At 38.6% G+C, this 23,214-nt stretch overlaps 1 protein-coding gene across 2 annotated transcripts in view; it reads left to right on the top strand.

The window, feature by feature from the left end:
* The window catches only part of ST6GAL2 (ST6 beta-galactoside alpha-2,6-sialyltransferase 2), a 175,588-nt gene that overhangs the window by 41,213 nt on the left and 111,161 nt on the right, over nt 1–23,214 (top strand). The window contains exon 2 of one of the 2 annotated variants that reach the window (XM_088160103.1): nt 21,637–21,702. The exons of the other annotated variant lie outside the window; for it this stretch is intronic. The gene's annotated coding sequence lies outside the window, so the exon portion shown is untranslated. The remainder of the gene's footprint in view (nt 1–21,636; nt 21,703–23,214) is intronic. 2 annotated transcript variants of the gene reach the window in all.

Below are 23,214 nucleotides of genomic sequence, written 5' to 3'. Positions count from 1 at the left end.
TCAATTTAAAATTGTTGTCCTTGTAAAGATGTCCCTTCCTTTTTTTCTTGTAGGTCCCCCTTATTTTCTGGAAAGTGCTCTAAGGTCTCCCCAGAACCTTCTTTTCTCCAGGCAAAACAACCCCAACTTACTCAGCCTGTGTTCATAGGACAGGTACTCCATCCCTCTAATCATCTTCATGGCCCTCATTGGGACAGGTCCATGTCTTTTCTGTGCTGAGGGCTCCAGAGCTGGACACAGTGTTCCAGGCAGGGAGAGAGAATCACAGAATCACAGCATGGGTCAGGTTGGAAGGGAGACTCTCTTGTCTTTCTGGGTAGTCTCTCTCTTCCAGTGCACAGTTACCTGCACACCAAAGTTCTTTTTCATGATCAGGTGGAACTTCCTGTGCATCAGTTTCTACCTGTTGCTTCTTGACCCATTCCTTGTCACCACTGAGAAGAGCTTGGTTCCATCCTCTTGACACCCTTCCTTCAAATATTTATAGACATTGATGAAGTCCCCTCTCGGTTGTCTCTTCTTGAGTCTGGACATTCTTGGTCCCCTCAACATTTCCTCCTAAGAGAGATGTTTCCATCCCTTCCTCATTTTTGTCACCCTCTGCTGGACCTGCTCCAGGAGCTCCATCTCTGTCTTGCACTAAGGAGCCCAGAACCAGGCACAGCATTCCAGATGTGACCTCAAAGAGCTGAGACAAGGGGCTGGATCACGTCGCTCAACTTTTTGGCAATGCTCTTCCTAATGCTCTCCAGGACACCATTGGCCTTTTTGGCCCCCAGGGCACATTGTTGGCTCATGGACAGTTTTTTGTCCACCAGGACCCTTAGGTCCTTCTCAGAGCTGCTTTCCAGCAGGTCAGTCCCCAGCCTGTACATGGGGTTAATCTTCTCCAGGAGCAGGACCCTCCACTTGCCTTTATTGAATTTCAGGCAGTTCTCTGCCCATCTCTCCAGCCTGTCGAGATCCTTCTGAAGGGCACCACAGCACTCTGGTGGACCAGCCACTCCTCCCAGCTTTGTGTTGTCAACTCAATTCCTTTCACCTTCTGACTGGGCTTCATTTGATGTAGCCTGGGATGCAGTTGGCTTTCTGGGCTGTACGAGTGCATTGTTGGGCCATATTTAGTTTTTTATCCACCAGTACACTTAAATCCTCTCCAGTGGCATGCCACTGGGTATGAATATATGAGCTGGAAACTGTGATGAAAGGATTTCAGACTCTTGAGACTAAATGGTGTAGCACAACTTAGGGGCATTGCAATCACTCTTTCCCTTCCATAACTGGGAAACCACATGCAAACAGACAGCCTTTGGCTTCCAACCATACTTTGTGACCCAGCCCAAAACTGTTCCTACAGCTTCACCAAACATCTAACAGCATGGACAGTCAAGGGACAGTACTTTGTCCTATGCTTCTGTTCTTTTTAGCTTGCTCATGCAAATGTGGTCATAGATGCTATTCCCAAGTCTCTTTCCTGAGGATTTGATTTTGGAAAGAACAAACATATCTTGCAGCAGAAAAGCTGGGGGAAAAAATAGATTAAATCCCTCTAGAAGAGATGTGTGGAAGGCCAGTGGAGCCTCAAGGCCTGATCTGAGTTTATCCTCATGACTCAGGAAAAATATTAATGAAATTCTTTGGATTGATTTCACAATAAAGAAGTGTGAGATAGACACAGACAGCACCCAGACAGGGATACAGAATTAGATTCCAAGTCAAAACACCAGAGGGAAAAAAATAGCCTTCAGACTACCTGCATATTCATCAATCTTTCAGACTTTAAGTCAACTTCTGTAAAATTTACTCCTTCAGCAATGTTTAATCATGGAGCAGTCTTATTCTTCTCAGACCATAAGGGTATGTATTAAAGCTACATGATTGGGTTTTTAGCTACATTGTAATAATATATACATCAATTTTAAACATACCCATTATCACACATACACAGCATTCAACCAGTGGTGATATATGCATCCCACTGCTGCTGTCAATCAGTTTTGACAAGTGTCCTTGCTTTACTCTTCAGGTTTATAGCATAGAAACCTTAATGAAAAACTGCTGTTGATGATGGTAGGGAAGAATGCACCAGCTATATCACATCTGATGGAAACTCTTACAGCAATGCTGCCCTGACATTATCAAAATCTCTGCCATTTTTCAAAGCAGCAGTCTTTTTTACTTCTTAAACCAGAGCAGAATTGAGTCAAGCATAAACACTGCTGAAGTCCCAAATGAATGTAGAGATGCTAGCAGTGTAGATTTTCTTTTAGAAAAATCCTACAGGAGCTCAAATAACCTGAATGTGCTTTTAGGGGTGGTTTATAAAGAAGAGCTCATAAGGTATTCAGTGACATATCAGATTCACCCTTACAATAGTTTGTATGGAAATCAACACGTGATTAATGATCATTAAGTGCAAAACTCCTGTTAGTACAGCATTACGACTGAAAGAGCATGGGTAGAAATATCGCTCTTCATTTCTGCACCATCTTTTCTTTCACTTGCATTCACAGCTGGGTTTTCTCCTCACTTGCAGCAGCATGTCTCTGGGTTTGATCCAGTGATGAGACTGTCCAAAATATAAGTGATATATATATTCTTGTCAAATTTTTTGCCAGGTAGTTCATTGCTGACATCAGAGTATTTGTCCATATGTAGAAATTTTTGTGGAAAGTGAAGCTTGCCCAGCTGGCAAAGAGGGCAGATAAGAGTGGGGGATTTTGACAGAATATGAAAATATTGCTGGTACATGTTTATCTGGTGAAAGGTATTTCTTACATGGCGCAGAAGGCAGATGTGGATCAAGTGGCTGGCATAAATGAAAGGAGAGAATGAAAAGAATAAGGAGAAAAGAGAAAGATGAAGAGAACAGACATTAGAAAGGCTAAGAAATGAGTCTGGCATAATATTTTGTATCCCCTTAAATGTGTGTTATTATGAAATACTAACATTCAAATTATTTTCTTCTCCTTTCCTCATTTAAGACCTTTAAGATCCAAAGTCAAGAGCATAGTTACTTTCAATTCTGTGTACAGCCATAAGTACTTTAGCCTAGTACCATTCAACAAGATGATCTTTCCTCTCTCATGAATATAGGGATTAGTTAGTGCTTTAAGTTACAGGTGGGAGGAACCTGACCAATGTGTTTAAAACAGACTCCTGCATATCACTCTGAGGCTGGAGAACATATGGTCTGTAGCATTTTGCTTTTTAAATTTGAAGCAGAGGACATTCAGCACCTTAGGAAAGGAGCTACTTTGAAAACACAGCAGTGGGTCACATATACTTTATACTCATCCACGCCCAGCTTGTTTAGACCTTTTCCTCACCTTAAGGATTCCATTGTGTAAGTTTAGTAAGATGTACGATAAGTACTTACTATTAATAAGAAGTACTATACTTCTGATAGATGTGGTTTTTTAATATATTTATTGTCCTTTCAAAAATAATTTTGAAATAGAGGTTAATACAGTGGTTTGATTTTTGTGTCAATTATTATTGAAATGTAATCCTGCTGAAATAGAATCTTCTCCAGTGGAGTCAGAGAACTGAAGGTGATCTGCTGGAAAAGCATTCCTAGAGTTTAGAGATGATCCAGTGATGCCTTTAGTTTTAAGTTTTCCTATTCTCCTTGGATGTGCTTTTCTGATGTGCTAGGGTGATGAAGACAAAACATTCCTATTCTAGTTAAGAACTTAAGGACAGTTTCTCCAAACTTCAGGCCCTAAGCACAAACTATGTGGAAAGGTGGAGGGTGGGTTCATGCAAATTAACCAAAACTTATAAAAGTGTAAGATTTTGTGACCAACCCCTCCTTTCCTTCCATCTTGGAGCCCTCCAGGCAGGGGCCACGACTGTGGCACTTATATTGCTAAAGTGTGGCTTTTGTAGGCCTCACAATAAATACCATTTTATTCTCCTTAACTCTGTGTGTAGCCTCTGTTCCAGCTCCTCAAGGCATCACCAGGATGATGGTGCATGCATAAAACCATACAAGTGTTTGCACAGAACTAATGCACCAGACACAGGGAATTTCTAGCACACAGCAGTAGTAAAGACATTTTGAAATGTGGAGAAATGGAGAACGTAGCTGAGAGAGAAAGAGACGCTCCCAGCAGTGTGCTAGCAATCAGAGACATGTTGAGAACTCTACAGAAGAAACATACCTGCCACAGTTCATTTTACAACCAACAGCTTAGGCAGAAACATTGGCTGTATAGAAGAGATTATTTGCCAGACAGTTGCAACCATCAGGCTTGAAGAAAGAATTGTTCAGAGTTTATCTGAATCTTCTTCTGGTTTAGCCCGAACCTTTATTTGTGGGGGAGGGTAGGGAGAAGAGGGAAGAAAACATCTGTCTTGATTTTAGAATCTTGCATCTTTGTCAACAATTGCTCAATTGTCTCAAGACTATTCATCATCACAATTTGAAACATGCTGAAACATGCACCCTGCTTGTGTTCTGAGTTTGTTGAACTTCACCTTCCAGCCTTTGGCTTCTGTTACTCCACCTTTTGCTAGGTTGCAATCAAGCCTTCTTAAAGCTTCTTTTTTGAGAAATGAAAGATTTTTTTCCTGTCATGCTTTACTCCACAGGACAATTTCCAATTATTTGATCATGCTGGCTGTCTTCTCTAACAACTACTGTTTCTGCCTCTGAACTCCAAGTCTTGCAACCTCCTGCAATGTGCTGCAAGTCATTTTCCCACTATAGTTCAAAACAGCAGCAATAAAGCCTCTCTGCTTCTACTCCACATCCCTCAGTTTACACAGTCTTCTGTCTAAATCACCTTTTCTTCCTGTGTTGTTCTAAGATTTCAATCTGCCAACAAAATCTTTTCTAGAGTCTCTATCCCCAGAAGTGAAGCCTGTATTCACTCTTTGAAAGTTATTTAATTCAATTTTTTGTCTTGGATGTACCAGGTCCACTTCTGCTGTGATTAGAGAGATCCTGTTACATTTTCCCATCATAGCTGGAGACATTTGTTCTACTTCAATAAGCAGCAGTTCTTATGAGCCATGACAAATTAATTTTCTGGGCTCTCTAGGATTTTTTGGGGAAAAAGAAGGTCATGGAGGCAGTCAGGCCTTCCACAAAAGTCAAGAGTGGAGCACTTTAATCACACAATGATTTCAACTTTTCATATATATGCTAAAGAGGAGCATTCTTCTGAAAAGGTTTGGGAAAGTGACTGCAAATTTCTTATCTCCTTCCTCACCTCCCTCCTCCCCATCACCCAGATTCTCTTTAAAGTCACCAGACTCATAGCTCTGGTCTGTTCCACTAATGTTGAGACTGCTTAAGCTGTATTCCATAGTCTATCATTAGCAAAGGACTTCCAAACGTCCTAAAAAACCCAAAGCTGATTACACTTTGAATATTAATAATTTCCTCCCCCATTCTGTATGTTTCTTTCTTTGAAAGCAAAGAAGTCGGTGCATGTACCTGTGTGTGTGATGTAATGATTTCTTATTAAATGCCATTATCTGGCAGATCAACTCCATCTCTTGTGCAGCCAACTGGTGTGTTAGCAGCAGCTGATGAGCAACAGGGTCAGAGGCCACAATCACTCCTTCAGCTCTCTAAGGGTTCTGTAAACCCTCTCTCTCTGAAAGCAGATCTTGGGCCTATTGTATTCCTTGTCAGAGTATGGAGGACATAACAAAATTTGAAAGGGTATATTTAAGTCATGCTGAGAAACATTGATTGAAACATTTAAAGTGTGCTATTTTCATGTCCACCAAGGGTTTTTTTCCTCCTACTCCATGAAGTCACATGTTCCTTACTGAAGCAAACACAGGGCTATGTCTCAGTAAGAGAGCACCAAAATTGCATTAACAGCAGTTAATTACCTTGATTTAGCCCATCTGGAGATTTCATCCATTATGACATGTTTGAGTATTTCTATTTCACTGAGAGTGAGTATATGTTTGTATTTTTGTATTTGGGCATGTGCCCATCCATTAGAGTGTGGAGATGTGTACAGGTGTGTGTGTCCATGCTAGCATCCCAAAAGTAAGTAGGGTAAAATATGTTACAGTCATACAAGGATAACTGAACTAGCTAAGTAGATTTCCTTCCAACTTAGGTCTCCAAATTATATATGAGCAAAACCCACAAGTACTAAAACTGTCAGCACAAAGGTAATTTAGACAAGAGAAAGTTATAAGCTACTGCAAATTAGAGCATTGAAGGAGAGTAGCTCTTCTGTGAGAGAAGTTCAATTTCACCTGGTTTGGGCATTGAATTTTTCAGGGACAAATTATCCTTAAAACTGGCTTCAAATATTAAGAAAAGAAAAAGTGCACAAATGCTGATATTAATTGAAATAAGAAAGAACATCAATAATTTAGATTCTAATAATTTTAAATGTAGAATCTGTCAAGGAAACATCTGGGAAAAACGTTAACTAGAAGCCACATTTACAAGATTGGCCTTTAGTCACAAATCACATTGAGTCAGTGATATTTGTAAATCCAGAGACGATTTGTTTTATGGATTGCACCCCACGAATAAGATGCCTTCATCTTTATTTTATATATTTGAAATACAGCAGAACCATCATATGTGTCATGAGGTCTGATGCTTTTTCTTAGTGTACCAGCTTCTGAATACAATGACTTTTTAAAAACTGCACTGAATATTAATGCTATGTTTAATTATAATCCATGAATTGTAAGCAGTACTGATGTTTCTTCATAAAAATTGCTATAAAGGAAAATTAATTTGTTTGATCATTTTCTGCTTCTCTTATTTATGTTTTGTCACTCCTACTGTTGCCAAAACATGGTTTTGTTATTTTTATTTTGACAATGAATGTGTGTTAATAATCCATTATAATAATGCAGCAGACAAGATGGGAAATATGTTGTTGCTTTAGCATTGATTTAAATAGTGAAATAGCCTAGTGTGTTAAACTGCAGTGCTGCAACACTAAAACTGGGGATAAAGCACGTTACATGTGTATACTTCTCTGATCCAAGGTTTATAGAAATCTGTGCAAACTTTTACACTGATTTCTACTGAATTTTGATTAATGGTTACATTGCTAGTAAAGGTCTAACTTCAGATCTTTCAGAACTCATGGGGAATGTGACTTAGAGAACACATAAAGAATAGCCACAATTTAGGGCTTACTGCCCTGTCATCCGACCTCCTACAGCCAATGGTGGAAAAAGACAGAGCTAAGTGAGCTCTACACAGTGAATCTTCTCTGTGATACCTGTTTGCATGGTTTCCTCTCCTTGTGAGTCTTATTTATTCACATACAGTAAAACAGCTTTCATAAAACATGTCCCCTTGAATAACAAAAAGAAAACCTTTTTGCATCAGGTTCCAGACATTCTCTCAACATAATGATCTCCATCATCTACCCACACCTCCAAGACACATGTTATTTAGAGATAATGTTACTCAAGTGCACACAACTGATCTTTATCAGCAAAGTGCATAATTTACAGCCAAGTCTCTTTTGTGTTTATTGGGCTAGTACACAACCTATCACTCAGTCCTGGAGCTTCTCCTTTTCCCCTTGCCTTTCCACTTTCCCACTGCCTTTCCATTTTAAACTTTTAATTAATTACAGAACAGTCCAGGCATGGTGACAAACAAAATGAAATCTGGGGACACTGGAGCAGGCAGAGTGGATAGCAATTCTTAGACACCACTCTTGGAGTTTGGTTATTATTAGTGGTTGTATCAGTGACATTTTATGAATAACAAGTTTGAGAAAGCATCAACAAATACCATACAGGAAAACTGGTTTAGGTTGTGTGCACACTTGAGTTAAGCAGAAATGAAATATCTGAGCCCACGGGGGCACTAATGATTAGAAAAGCTAGGAAGACATAGTATAAAAATTCAAATGCCAAGTACATATTTGCCATAATAAATAAACATTCTAATTTCCCAATGGTTTGGAAAGATGCCTTTTGCAGGTCATTTACCTTTACATTAACATCCTTCAGATTTGCTATAGTCATTGCTTGTTTTAAGATTTCCCTGAATGTTTTTAGGCATGTTTAAATGCCTAAAAATCACACATGCTTAAATGCCTAATTTTAGGCATATCTCAGTTTAAAATGTTAGTCAATACCGCATGCAAAGCAGAATATAATATTTCTTACATAAAACCCATTGAAAATAGCTTTTATAAAGTATTGGAGTTAATAGGTTCTTCTGATTAATATTAAATTACAAGAGCAATTAATAAGGGCTTCTCTACCAAGCAAAACCATGGAATGCCAAATTTACAGTGTCTGCCCAAGGCTCTCTCAAATTATACTGGCTTTTCAACCTTCTGTGCCTTTTCTGTTCCCAGATCCACACTGGACTCTTTAGCATGTGCTTCTTCATAAATCCCTTTTGAGAGAGGTCCCACAAAATAAAGCTGGAAAAATCACCCAAAGGAGATATGTTTTCTGAGAAAATATATCTCGTATCTTGGCTTTCCCTCTTCTTGTTTCATCCTGCCAAGGACTCCTAAAAAAGGTCAAAAGGTCACATTGAGCATTTCTGCAAGGTCCACGAGTACCCACCCCTTTATGTGACCAGTTTCCATCTTGTTCTTGTACTCAGGCAATTAAGAGAACAGATACCTGCTCATTTCCTCTTTTTTTCCTTTCGGTATATCTGTCTGATCACAGCTCTGTATGTTCTGTAGTCTTCCAAAATCAAGAGAAGAGCAGGTTTCATGAAGCAGCTACCTCATAAGGTCTAGAGACACCTTTGTGTTCCAGTACAGTAAGAAGAGGACAATATGTTTCAGGGGTAATGATAAAAATTTCTGTTTCTTCTGTCGAGGATGGCAAGACAAATGTAAAATTGAGATAAAACTGGAATTACCATGTCCCAGTTGAAATGCACTCATTTATGCCATTTTAGTTCTGTTTTGTCTGTTCAACCAGTAAATTATGTGGGGGAGAATTGTCTTCTCAAAAGTTGACATGGGCCAGAAGGCTCCCTTTTGTCTGCACATCATGTTGCTTTCAGACCCATAGTGTCTATCTTAAACTGCTCTTTTGCAGCTGGCCTGGTGTATGAGGGAAATGAAAATGGAGAAAGCAAGGATTCAGAAGTTTTATTCACCACATCCAGTCTGGAATAGCTTCTCTGACATCATTGAAAGACTGGTTTTCAAGCAGTAGAGACCAGAGTTTCCCTTGATGCCCCACTGTTTGTGCTTACCAATGTATAAATGCACTAGAATTACTTCTCTGTGGCTCATATATTTCTATATGGGAGGAAGATTAAGGTGAAGGATGAATGAGGCTGTATTTGAAAATATCTGTGAAAAACAAAAGAGCATTTTTTGTAGCCTTGATTTTACTTTGATTTTACTATTTTCTGTTCTATATTTATATTTCTATATTTTACTGTTTTACTTTCTATAAGGCAGTGCTCTGTATCTGTGGTATAAAAGATCTCATGCTCTAGAAGGCTAATAGCACTGTTTAGGCTTATTTGTTAAAATGAATCAATTCCTGTCTAAGACAAGTCCTTTTTCCTGTGCTCGAACTTGTTAGCATTTAGCAGGGAAGGGGAAAATGTCAGCTAGATACTAATAGCTTTCATTAGCAATTCATTATAAGTAATAGTTATGAATCTAAATCAGCATCAGAAACTAATAAATTCATCCGTGTCACGAATGAAAATGACTAATGAATATGATCTGTACATACCTAAACAATGCAAAGTATCTATAACTTATCAAAGCAAAAGAAAGGTTACTGTGAGATCCTGGATCTGACTCTGCTCCCACTGAAGTTAATCAAGAGGCTCCCAATTCCCTTCAGGAAGATGAAGTATGGCAGTATCTTTTCTCACTGAAGGAAGAGATTTTTTTTATACCTTTGAGACAGTCTTTTGTGGCAGATAGAAGACAAAGAGAGGGGTATTTATTGAGGGAAGCAACGCTGACAAAATGCTGAGGTTAGACTATCAGAAATGTCTAAGAGGTTTCGATGCTGGACTCTAGACACTTCACTTTAGATACCATTAAAGGAGCATTACACAGACAAAGAGTGAGACATCCACCTAATCAATAAGCTGTCAATGCTTAGGGTACCAATTAAGGGATACATGTAAAAGAATAATGCCCATTTAGTTGGGAAAACAAGCTCTGGTTGTTTACATTGGTCTTTCTATAGCTTTTTTAATTTCAATTTATTTTTTCTAACTGACAAATTTTTAAAGAGATAATATAATAATAGCACAGTGAGTTGCTAATGTTTTGGTACCACAGCATATTCAGGATATAGAATCAGAAAGAACAAATTTTCTCCTTCTAACATTGCAGCAATTAGCAAATTAGGTAGCATCTTATTCCTGAAGGGATTGTGAGGGAAGAAGTGTGGCCTAGGGAATTAACCTTCTCTCTGAGGGGGTGAAAATGTCTTTTCTTTCATGTTTCTTTTATTTGTCATTTTATGCTGTGCACGTGCAGTTTGCAGACATGCAAAGACTAGTGGCAATTCCCAGTTGTGACTTAGCATCATGTGCCTGGTCTGTTGTTGTGAAGATACCATATGAAAGATCAGTCCTTTGAGGGAACAAATGTACAGCTATGCTCAACGCTGTCTAACTGCTGTGTTTGCACAGGATCAATCTTAGACTGTCTTAAAATTTTATCATGGAGCTGGAAGATAACACAATGGGAGAAGTGACATTTGGTGGCATTTTTAAAATAGGACTATTCATCTACCCTGACCTCATCTAATTGCAAAAGTCATCTAATTGCTACAAAAACTCTGCTGAACCTTGCCCCAGGACCAACAGGAGTAAACCAGAATAAGTCAGCTTACTGATCAATAGTGATTTTCACTGGCCCCAGAATAGAGTTTAAACAGCCCATGTTTTTAGCTGAAAGCACATAAGCACAACACTAACTAGGTTGAAATAGAGGTAGGAATGGCAGGTGCTGAGGCAGTCATGTACTTATTCAATCCTTTTGCTCTGAGATAAATAGCTTTTTTTTGGACATAATCACTTTTGACTGACATTACATTTTCAATTCTATTTGAACTTCAGAAGCACTCACCCTGAGTTGCTGGAATTCTAGTCAGGTTCAGCTTCATTCCTGCTTTTCTTTTTCTGTGGCAGGAGCCCCAGCCTTGGAAGTTTTTCTGCAGAGGCAAATGTGTCTTCCAGGCATGCAGACTTCAGGCTAACTCCTTTCCCATTTCTGCTCCTGGATTATTAGGGTGTTCTCCCTAGTCTTGATTTTCATGGGAAATAAAATAGCATTGAGATGTCCCTGTACCAAGGTCAGTCAAAGATTAAGGGAAACCAAAAGAAAAGAATGTGGATTTGGTTTTAAGTAATGCTGCAAAGAGGCTATAAATGTGGAATGATGGAAGATTTGCAGACAAACTCAGAAAGGTTGTACTGCTGACAAGAATGACATGAAAGAAAACATGGCAGTGATAATGCTCTGCTTTAACTGTACAAACACTATATACTTGGACTATGAATAATGTGAAATTCCTTTGTCTCTTGTGAAACAGAAACTCATAAACTAACAAAGTTTCAGTCTGGCCCACCTCCAGAAGTGGCTGATCTCCTGTTATGCACCATGATCAAGCATCTCTTGGCTTGCCCAGTCAACCTCTCCACCACTTTCCCTTTATTCCTGGCATCCTTGTATGAAGGGAAAAGCTGCACTTGAATATCATTGCAGTGTTACTACAGGATCTTGAGCTTCCACGGAGCAAGTCTCTGTTCTTTGTTCTATGCTCCTAGTTGTCCTAACAACTTTGACAGTTAATGAATTCTCTTTTTTTTTTTTTTTTCTTCTCTGCACCATACTTTGAGTTTATGCTTTAAGGGGAATCTATTAACCAGAGCTGTTTTGTTTTAGTTGGTTGTTGTTATCTAAAATACTTTAATTTCAATTATTTGTTTAATTGGCATTTTAATAGTCAACAGTTCTGAGGGAGTCCTAATGCTGAATTTATTGTAAAATGTGTGGTGGGAACAATTAAACACTTTAAGATTGCAGTCATACATAATTTTCTATATATTTTACATCAGGTAATTTCTGCAAATTTCCATGTGTTAAAAAAAAAAACAGAATTTTTTGCATCAAGGATACTAATTCAGAATTTTGAAGCAGAAACACATTTATGAAGGACACAAGACTCTTAAGTAGTCAACCCCTTTCCAAGGCAAATCAGCCTAGTGAAAGCCTAATGCTTATTTTATATCTCAAAATAATCCACCGATCACAGTGGATTTTTATTTCCATTTTGTGTTAGAGATTGTGTGTAATTTTCACTCAAATACAGATGAAAAAAAAACCCCTGACATTGAAAAGAGTATCGGCTCTTAAATCTGCATGGGAAGCACAGAAGGCTCAGGTTCCTTTAAAGACACTCTAAATTCGTATGAGGTTCAACAAAGCCAAGTGCCAGGTCCTTGATGTGGGTCACAACAACCCCAGGCAGTGCTGCAGGCTGGGGACAGAGTGGCTGCAAAGCTGCCCAGTGGAAAAGGACCTGGGGGTGCTGGTGGCAGCAGCTGAACATGAGCCAGCAGTGCCCAGGTGGCCAAGATGGCCAATGGCATCCTGGCCAGTATCAGCAATAGTGTGGCCAGCAGGAGCAGGGCAGGGATTGTCCCCCTGCACTCAGCACTGATGAGGCCACACCTCAAATCCTGTGCTCGGTTCTGAGCCCCTCAGTACAAGAAAGGCATTGAGGGGCTGGAGAGTGTCCAGAGAAGGGCAGTGGAGCTGGGGAAGGGTCTGGAGCACGAGTCTGATGAGGAGTGGCTGGGGGAGCCAGGGTTGCTCAGCCTGCAGGAAAGGAGGCTCAAAGGAGACTTTATTGCCCTCTACAACTGCCTGAAGGGAGGCTGGAGCCAAGTGGGGGTCTGCCTCTTCTTACAAATATCAAGCATTAAGACAAGAGGAAATGGCCTCAAATTGCATCAGAGGAGCTTTAGGTTGGATATTAGGAAATATTTGTTCACTGAGAGGATTGTCAATCACTGGAACGGGCTGCCCAGGGAAGTGGTGTGTTCACTACCCCAGGAGGTGTTTAAAAGATGTGGATGTGGCACTTGGGGACATGGTGTAATGCTGGACTTGGCAGTGCTGGGTTAATGGCTGGATTTGATAATCTTGAAAGTCTTTTCCAACCTAAACAATTCTATGATTCTGTGGCATTCTTGAAAGACTAAATTCCTTTTTTCCTGGGCATTCCAGTGACAGGGATTCTTTTACATTTCTCTGGGATCAGTAACATTTTAAAATCTTTACTGTGGCTTTTAGCATGCTGGAGGCATATTAATAACTCATAATATTTTCCTACCCATCTGTAAGTTTTGAATTGAAGAGGCAGACTTAATTTCCTAAATGTACCAAGAATAGAAAGTTTGGATGGTTTCTTTTTGTCTTCACAAGCTCAACACCTTTTTGTTTCATATAAAATATGAGGAACTAATTTCACAGAATTAACTTGAAAATCCTTTCCTGAATAATTCATTCTGGAACATCTGGCTGACTCACAGAGACTTTTCTGCTGGAAGAAACTTCCAAGCCAAAATTGCTCTGAACATATCTGCATTTCCTTTGATTATTTTTATGATGGACAGGTTTCACACTGCTTTGTGCAAACAAAGAGTAGCTGTGCAAATGAAATTTACTCAGAATGTGCCTAATGTTGTGTGAACTACAGGTCGTCTTCTACTGAAAGCTGGATTTTTGCTGTCGTTTAACTCAGGGAAGAAGGAATGATTTTGTTCTTATGGCTAAGGCTGCTAGCTTGACTTCCTATTATCCATATTAGGCCTTTTGCAAACTTCTTTTTAACATTTACTTGATTTAAGTGCTTATTTCTAATGTGATACAGCACAAGCATTTTGAAATTCTTGTGCAGAAGCAAAATAAGTTTATGGTTCAAGTTAATTAAGAAGACAAAAGTAAGAGATGTTAAAAATACTGCTTGATGCAATTTTATAAGCAAATCAATTTACCATATGAAGAGGTATCTCCCCAGATCCATGCTTTGAAGTTGTTGTGTAATCTTTAAAGATGCCTACAGAGAAGCTTTACTACTGACTTTTGAAATGTCACTCATTTCTTGGTGTCCTCTCCCAGTTACAAATCAGTGCATTCTGTAACCAGTGTTTGCTGCTCTCTGATTGACCACTCTGCCCCAAATCACACAACATCCAGCTGTTCATGGCACTGCAGGAGTTACAGTTCCTGCCAGTTAAAGCCCTATCATGTGATGTACATGAAGTATGAAGGTGAGACAATATATATTAACATCGACTTTTTTATTTTCCTGATGAGTTATTTGTTCTTGGCTGCAGTATCAGCTTCTGCATATCGCGTTTGTTACAGACCCCATGGGCTAGAACGTGGTGCACATGTGAACGGGTTAAAGGGTGCACTGGTAAAAGACCTTTAGTGTCTGGGCAGCTGGGCAGCTGATGGACAGGCTCAAATGCCCTGTGCAGTATGAGCTGGGCTGCACAAAGCTCTTGGGAACACGAGGGATGCTCCATAGGAGCTTCTGATTTTCCCCTACCTTAAGCAATGCACAGGCCAGGCACCGGGCTGGGCCCCATATTTTCCTCCCTCCTGACCTCCAGGTAAGCAGAGTGCCCACTCTGCCTGCTCACCAGCCTGTGCAAGGGCCGAGGCTGAGCCTGGATATCTCTGCTTTTCACAGCTATCCCCATTACCAAGTTGGTGTAATTAACAAGTTGTGTTAGGTCTTGACTATGTCAGATCTAGCCTCTGCAGATGCCTTTCCTGGAGTAAGCTCAGCCTGTCACCCAGAGTGAACAAAAGGGAATCTCATGAACAGGCCAGATGAGAGGACTAAACTGACTGCCTGTGGCTGAGGGGGAGTGAATTAAATTGACTGGAAGAATGATTATGGAGGCTTGAAAATAAAGACTTTTATTAGAGCTATGACAGTTTCCTCTTTTGCAATTACAAAGTGCAGCAGCTCAATACCGAGTCAAATTAAGCAAAACACTCCCACCTTGAAAAACTGAAACCTTGCAAAGGCCAGACTGCCACAGGGATGATGGGCAAGGTAGGGAGTGGGAGAAGTCTAGCAACTAGCCAGGAAGTTAAACAACACGTTGGAGGCTGTAGCAGCTGCCTCTTCCCCCTTATTGAGTAAAAGAAAATCGAATCCAGCCTGTAGCAAACATATTCTGCCCTTCTAAGTGGCTGTGTATTCTTCTGAAACACTAGCTATAACACAAAAATTAAATTCTCAGCCTGGGAAGTAGACACCAGCAAATGCTTTTGTTTGTGAGAAGTTGCATAAATATGTTTATAAAGAGAAATAGGTCAGAGGAGATGCAGCCTATAAAACTTCAGAAGCCCTATTACAGATGTCATTGTGCAAAGAAGCACTACCTAGACTTCAGAAAATGATAATAAAATTGCAAAAATCCTCATTAAACTGAAATACTGTCCCAGTAAAAAGCTTTTTATATCAGACATGCTTTTAAGAGTGCTGATAAACACTGAAAGGAAGAAGCTGCAGGAAGAACGGTTTGAAGTAAATGTGATTCAAGTGCTACTTATTACTTTTATGAGATTTGACAAGTTTGAGCAAGAAATGTAAAATGACCCAACTTCACAGTGGTTTGAAAGAATTATCTTACACTGAGGCTAACAAGAAATAGCCTGAGCACCATCGATAATACAAAAGGCATTGGGATTATGGAGATGAAATAGTTCTGTGTGATAGGATTTTTTACTAGAAAAAAGATTGTCACAATAGGGTATCATAAAAGGTCAGCAATGTGGCACAAAATCCACACGGGATGCTGAATAGAGCAGAGCTCACATTGTCTGCTGCTGGGCACAGGAAGAAGCCTGAACAGAAGCCTGTCCAGGCACAAGCAGTAATGCTGGAGACAGTGTACCAAAGGGTGAAATCTATAGTACACTCAGGGAAAACATGTCAGAGAGCCAGCAGCCCCATGTTAATAATTCCTGATTGCCCCAAGCCCATGATGGCACAGTCTGAATTTAAAAGACTTTGCATCTTGAATACTTGAATCTGTGGTAATGGAATCTAACAACACACTTTACATTTTTTTTTTTCTGACCTAATCAGTTTCAGAAGTGAGCAGGAAAAGGAAAAAATCTCTACCTTTAGCTCTTGAGTTAAATAAATTAAAGGTAAGCAGACCGGAAATTATGGCAGAAAAGCCTTATGCCAGGCAGAGGGAATAAAGAATATGAATGACAAACACATGCTAGAAGTAGAAGAGTGTTGAATAACAAACCTTTTTGTAAAACACTGTTGCATTGGCATTAAAGCTATTGTTTATCAGTTTCTTTTTCTTTTCCTTTTTCTGATTTTTTGACATGGAAATATTTGTTCTGGTGTAAGGCAACTTCTGTATCATTGTACCTATGCCTATTCTAGGGAAAAAACCTCCCTATTTCTGTTATGATGGTACATATACACTGTTACTAATCAAATCCCTGATCACCACTGCAGATATTAATATTCTTTTTGATTCATTTTGAGGACTAAAAATCCTATTTTTATCCTCCTTTTTAGTTATATTAGGTATTTTAGGTTGGGCAAACTCAAAGAGAATCCCTAATCAGCTTCTGTGTGAGGCACCACAGCATTTCTGAATTCTATTTTGCAGCAAGAGTAGAAGTACAAGAATCCCTAATCAGGTTAATAAGGTGCTAGAGACAGAGAAAATATTTCTAAAAACAACAACAAAGTCCCTCCTCCAAGGATAATCGTGTAAATGTCAGAAGTTTGAATCAAGCAGTCATAATGATGGATAACACTGCTCAAGTAACTGGAAGTGCTTTCAGTGCTACCTAAATAACCATTTTCCAGCATTGATATGTATTGGATTGGTAAAAGTTATGCAGCTGTGTAGACAGATCTGACAAGGATCTAGAGTGCAGAACAACCCAAATATACAATTCTCATTATGTTTGATTCTAAGATTTTGGTATGTGATATATTTTGCCTACTGTTTCAATACTGTGGCTCAAAATGTCTCTTCTGCTCACCCCCCCAATCCTAGAAAGAAGGAACATACAAAAAAAATTCAAGTAAATAAATAAATAAATAAATAGGAGTTCTATTGTCATTACCACAATTATGAGTGTTTATTAGGGAATTACTGGAATTTGTGGAAAATAACTTGGAATATCACTGCAACTGCTCTTGTGGGACAAAGTACATTCCAGGTGCAAATTAGATTTGGAGAAAGCTGTCATGGAGTAGAGAACAAGTCAGGTCATTCAGTTTCACTTTATATATTTATTTTAAAGTAATATCTGGCAGTACTCAGACCATTACATGATTTTGACAGGTGTATTGTAAAAAATCCCACTTCATTTAAAATTAATTTAATTAGTCACCTTTTCTCTTTTAGTTTTGGAAATATATCTGAACTATTTTAAAGTGCTATAGAACTTCATTACGTTTTTTCTGATTACTACCATCTCCTTTACTATTGGGCTGCCAAGATTCCATTGAGCACATTGCCACCATAGTAACTTTAGTGGATTTCATTACAAGTTCAAAGTTTGTGCTACTAATATGAAAAATATTTGAAACAAAGAAATGAAATATGAGGAATGGATAGATTTAGAAATCTCAATAATCTTACAAGTCAGATGACTTTATTAATTCTTATGTACTAGATGTGATTCATATCATTCACTTAAATGAAATAAACTTCCCTACATTCTTGGCTTCGTTATCCCGTTTATTCACATCCTGCCATTTGTCATTATTTTTTGATGGGACAAACCTTTTGATATTTACTAGGTTTTCCCTATTGATGTCCATGTCTCTTACTCATGTAATGATACCTAGTGTATAACTCAGCAGCCAGTCCCAGTGGCTCAGGTGTCAAGCCGTCACCTTCAGTGCCCCTTACCTGACATTTGAGAGCAGCAGCATGTCATTTGTCATTTCCTCATCTCCCCCTTTCCCAAGGTCCTTCTAAAAGTCTTCAAATCTCTTTCTAGTCTTGATTAATTAAAAATACTTCGTGTTCTCTGCAAATGTCATCACCTCAGGGTCCTGATGCTTGGAGAAGAATCAGCTTATACATCAATGTTCTTTCTAAGCATCTACTCCTGGCCACTATTGAAACATCAGGCTAAAAATATTTCTGTCCAACAAGGCCAATTATTCTTACAGTCACCCATTGTCACCACTATCTTTGGTCATCAATTGTTTCACCACATAAAGTAGGTGAGACCCTGAGAGTGTGTGCATGCAAAAGGCTGCTTGATAATGTAAATGGGGAAGCTGTGCTTCAGCAGAAGCTGCTTGTGTGAGCAAATACATAGAAAATACAGAACCATCTCACCAAAACTCATTATGAGCTTTGGCCATGCTCAGGAAATCATATTTACTGAATTTGAACTCCAAAGCAAAACTGAGGATATGCAAAGGAGTATTTGAAAACAGGCAGAATACACCCACCATGAAAAAAATGTCAGTTTCACACAGTCCCAGTTTAGGTAATATTTTGGTTACAATATTACCAAGCAGACTGACTGTTGGAGAAATATATTCTTTGCAGAGTTGTTTAGGTTATATCTGGAAACAAATTAAGGGGCAAGAAATATTTTGATGATTTGATTTTGAGTGGAGAAACTAGATCTGAACGATATACCATCCATGCACTCTTGTCTCTGCATTTCTGTCTGTGCTATCTGCAGATGATCTTCAGAAAATCAAGCAGATTGCTATATTCTACTACTTAAAAAGAGGTATTCTGGGGTTTTAAAATTAAACTGTTCCTCACACATAAGTAACTAATGTTAGTTATGTATGAAACCTTTACCCTTCATCAATCTATCGTATTAATGACTATGAAAATGATTACCATTCCACAAAGAACTTTCATCCAGTTATTATTCGATTTATCTGTAAAACCTTATGCAATTCTTTGCTTACAAATGGAATTATTCTGTTGAGGTGCCAGACCCAAATTACCCACAGGTTTTACCATAAGGTGATGCAAATACAATATTCCACACGCTTGCCTTCCAGGAAGAGCTGAAAACAGTTCATGCTAACAATAATCTTGGCTCGCATTAATCATGATAGAAATCAGAAAGAGTGCTGTGGTAATGGAAAATGAAGAAACACACTGGATAATTCCCTGCTTAGAAGGTTATTTCTCTAAACTAAGAGTGTGCTTTTTGATGATTTATTAAAAACATGTCTTCAAGTCTTGAAAAATGGATAATCAGATTGTTCTGGTGCTAGGCATAAAATAGTAATTAATACTTTCACTAAAGCTGATGCATTTATTTTTTTAAAACACTATTTGTGCTATACATTGTTTTATTGCAGTTATGATAAATGACATAAAGTTATATGAATGCCTTACCATGCAAACCAAATATATTATCTGCAACTGTCATATTTTAATAAATCATGCTCTTTATTTTTTTAAAGCTGAGCTACTTATTTATAACTTATTCATTATTCACCTAAATTAACTATTCTTCCTGACCTTCTGTGAAATGTATGTTTGTGTTTTCCCAGATTTTTTTGTCAGATAGGTGCTCAGTTCTATGTAGTATGTCAGATTTGTGTAAAAGCTCTCCATGGCAACTAATGAGCTCTTGAGGGTAAGAAAGCAGTGAAGGTCAACTTTGATTTACAAAACCAGATCAGTCATTTCCACTTTTTGATAGTGACTTTGATAAGATTTATAGTTCAGCTGTGTTGTCATTTGCTTCTCCTACAATTGTCATAGAACATTTCACCTTATTCTTCAGAGGAGTACTGCTGTCTAGAACACCTCAGGTGTGCACCTCAGGTACACCAGTCTCCGTGCTGGATTTTTTCTTCTTACCCTCTGTCTGGGACAAATTTTGAAAGTTCAGTGATCTGCCAATGTGGAGCTGTAGTTGGGAGGTCTTTTTTTGGCAGCTATTTTGTGTGAGCTATTTCTCCTCTTCTAATGGGCACCACTTAATTTTCCTTTCATGCTGCTCCTTTTGGATGGTGCATGTTTGGCCAAGTACTCCTCATCTTGTTCTCCTGAATTCAGAACTGGTCAAAACATGATTCCCATCAGTGTGGAGGAAAGAAAGACACAGGAACTTTGCCTAGGAAGGTCCCTTTCTGACAGCTACTAGGACAACCCCAAATGATATGCTATTTTTCATTTAAAACTTTTCACCTTTAAAGATCTTTGCTGCTGCATTTCAGGATCAAATTTAGTGCTTTCTTCATAAGGAAACACAGAGTAGGAATAAAACCTTTTAATAGTGTGGCAGAGTAACTGAAGTTCCTAAATTTCACTGCTGTCCATTTTATTCTGCTGACTGGTGCTCCTTTGAGTATGATCATCTTTGTTTTAATTCCTTCAGGTGTGTGTCTGTGAAATAGCCATATGCCACACTTTCATGCTATTTCCACTATTTCCATGATCCTGTTTTTCACTTTCCTCTTTTAGCCCGAATGTAGACCTATTCACTTTCTCTATTTCTTCATCATCATCCCAAGAATTTCCTGGAAGCAAAACTGAATGCCCTAAAGGACCAATCCAGCTAGTGCAAATGGAAATTATAAGCCTCCAACCTTCTTCTCTGTGGTTTGCTCACTAACCAGTGACCTTGTATAAATTTTGTATTCCATTTTGAGACAGACCCATCTTTTTGCTTCAGGTTAAGAAAAGAATTGTCACAGTACAGAAATACTGCGAGCTTGCACTAAGTGGTTGCCTCTAACTTTCATCCATACTCTCCCTGATGGGTGTGCATTCCTGGTACCTAGTAGTGGTGGGATAACTCACTGGGAATTCAAATGCCCAATCTCTGGCAATAGTAGGAACTCAATATGTTTGATAATTCTACCTTTCTGGCCATTAAGTTGAAATTAGTCAACACATTCTAAAGCTATGTGTCCAGCTCACAGACACAAAAGAGCACGGGCAGCATAGCAGGGTAAGTTCTTGTTTCCTTAGAAAAATAGGGTAAAAATCCTTTTAGTTATCCATTGTTCTTTCTCTTGTACAAATTCAATTTTTCTCTTATTTCCCCTTGCTGTAAAATAGAGCAGATAACTTCTTGCTACAGGTCTTTGAGCATTCAGTAGTACATGCACCAGAAAACCACAGTGAAATGCTCACTACTTTTAGTGACAGATTTGTTTAGAAGTTATGGAAAAAAGGCTAGATTAAGCTAGACAGGCAGTTCTTTTGTGTTTTTTTTTAGATTATTATTGGATAAACAGTGTTTTCAAATTATTATTCATACCCTTTCTCTCTAAATCCTAAACTCTCTAACCTGTACATAGCTATGACCCTTCATGTGAACTCTCAGAGTTTAAAACCTGTTGTTTCCTTTATGTATTTTTTTATCCTAGCACATTATTTTTAGAAACATTATTCATCAATTATTTCAAGCATGTAACTCAATCAAAATCCCCAGAATATTTTTTTCTATATCACAGTTCATGAATAACAGTATTTTCCCCTTTTAAAACCTGAAAACAATGACAATCATTTTCCAGTATGTGAAAATAGCTGCATAAACCCACCACTGTGTATTTCATTAAAATTATAGGTAGACGAGTAGCACTTTTTATATTTTTTTCATGATTTTACATAGTGGTTAAACTCAATTTTTGATCATTTTCTCCCAGGTCAGGTTCCAGTTACCTTTCAAATGGTACAGGGCATCTTGACTTCCCAGGACGCAGAGGAGCAGGGTAAGTGGGCAGCTGTGTAACCCTGCTGTTCTCTTACTAAGACCACAGGGTAGTGAATAGGAAACACAGTGGGATATTTCAGTATAAAAAACCTGCTTTTGGGAGTGTTCTGCCAGACTACAGCAGCAGCACACAGAGGTTGAACTTGGCTTTGTTGTCTCCTCCAGACTTGAAAAATACTGCTGGAATGAATGGAGTCTCCCAGGATCCTGGCAGCACAACCAAGGAGTGGGTGCTGGCCTCTAGGTCCGGTTTATCAGGATTTTCAAACCTTCCTGTATTTTCCACAAAGTCCCCTAAATATGGACATTGTTCTTGCCAGTCTTGTTGCCTTTGGCAATGTTTGGCTGTTACGCCTGTCAAAGAATTCCAGAGAGGAACACTCAAACAAGCAAAATGTATGTCATTTCCTGGTACTAAACCAGAGCTTTTTTGTATCTCTTTAGTTTTACCACTGTGATAATCTTTGATCAAATCTCATCTTTTTGTCCTTTTGCAAGAGTAAAAATCAGCTATTTCGTTGTCAGAAATTTTATTATAAGATAGGAAAAGGCAGGGCTAATGAATTGCTTACAACAAAAATAATACTACTGAAATCATTAGCAACAGAAATACTTTGTGATTTGAGGCACTTCTCCAAAATTGCTATTAGATTCTCTTTACTGCAGGCCAAGTAAGGAAATGTCAGACTTCTCATTTCAAATATCTGATGTAGATATGTGCATTTTTTTCCACCTGAAGGTTCCTCCTTGTGTGAATATTTGTCATTCAGAGGGGCTAACACAGAGTTTTTAGTTTTGCAGCTTTACATAAAATACAATTAGGATTTAAGATATGCCATATTTGCCAAAATCCAATGGTATTTTCCCATAAATATGTGAAATCAAACACTTCCTGAGCTGGATCTCTAGTATGTGTGTGCCATCATGCTATTTATATTCCTGTGCTCCTGATAATGAATACATAAGCATATGTTTTGTTTCAGATAAGAATCAAGTTGCTAAATATTTATCTGACTTTCCTTCATGCTTAGGCTGAAAATCACCCCAGTAAAGAAAAGCAAAGCAAAGTTACATTTTGTGCATCTGATGCCACTCTTTGCCTATTCAGCCCCTCCCCTGTTCAGGGCAAGGACTGAAGATGAAGTTATGACAAAGCTTTGGAGCTCTGGTCTCTGACTGATATTACTATAGCAAAAACAGAGGCATAGATATCAATTCTGACAAATACAGACATGTAACTGGTGACCTCATCTACTGGCCACAACAGCAACAATGTCTGGCCATAGGCTACAAAGAATAAAATGAAGAAAGCACATGAGAAATCAAATGGAAAATTCTGGAGATCACAGAGCAGAGGAATGGTGAGAAAACCAATAAATGTTTCAAGAACACCAGGAGCAAAAGGTCAGTAAGAGATATAGAAATGTTCTTTGAGAAGGAGCAAGTAATTTATTGACACAAAAAATATTTTCTAGGCAGCACACTATCTCCAAAAATTGGTCCTTTTATC

This window comes from Sturnus vulgaris, chromosome 2, assembly GCF_052056855.1.
Source record: "Sturnus vulgaris isolate bStuVul1 chromosome 2, bStuVul1.hap1, whole genome shotgun sequence".
Classification (NCBI taxonomy): Eukaryota; Metazoa; Chordata; class Aves; order Passeriformes; family Sturnidae; genus Sturnus; species Sturnus vulgaris.
This window is presented reverse-complemented; position numbering and strand designations above follow the sequence as displayed.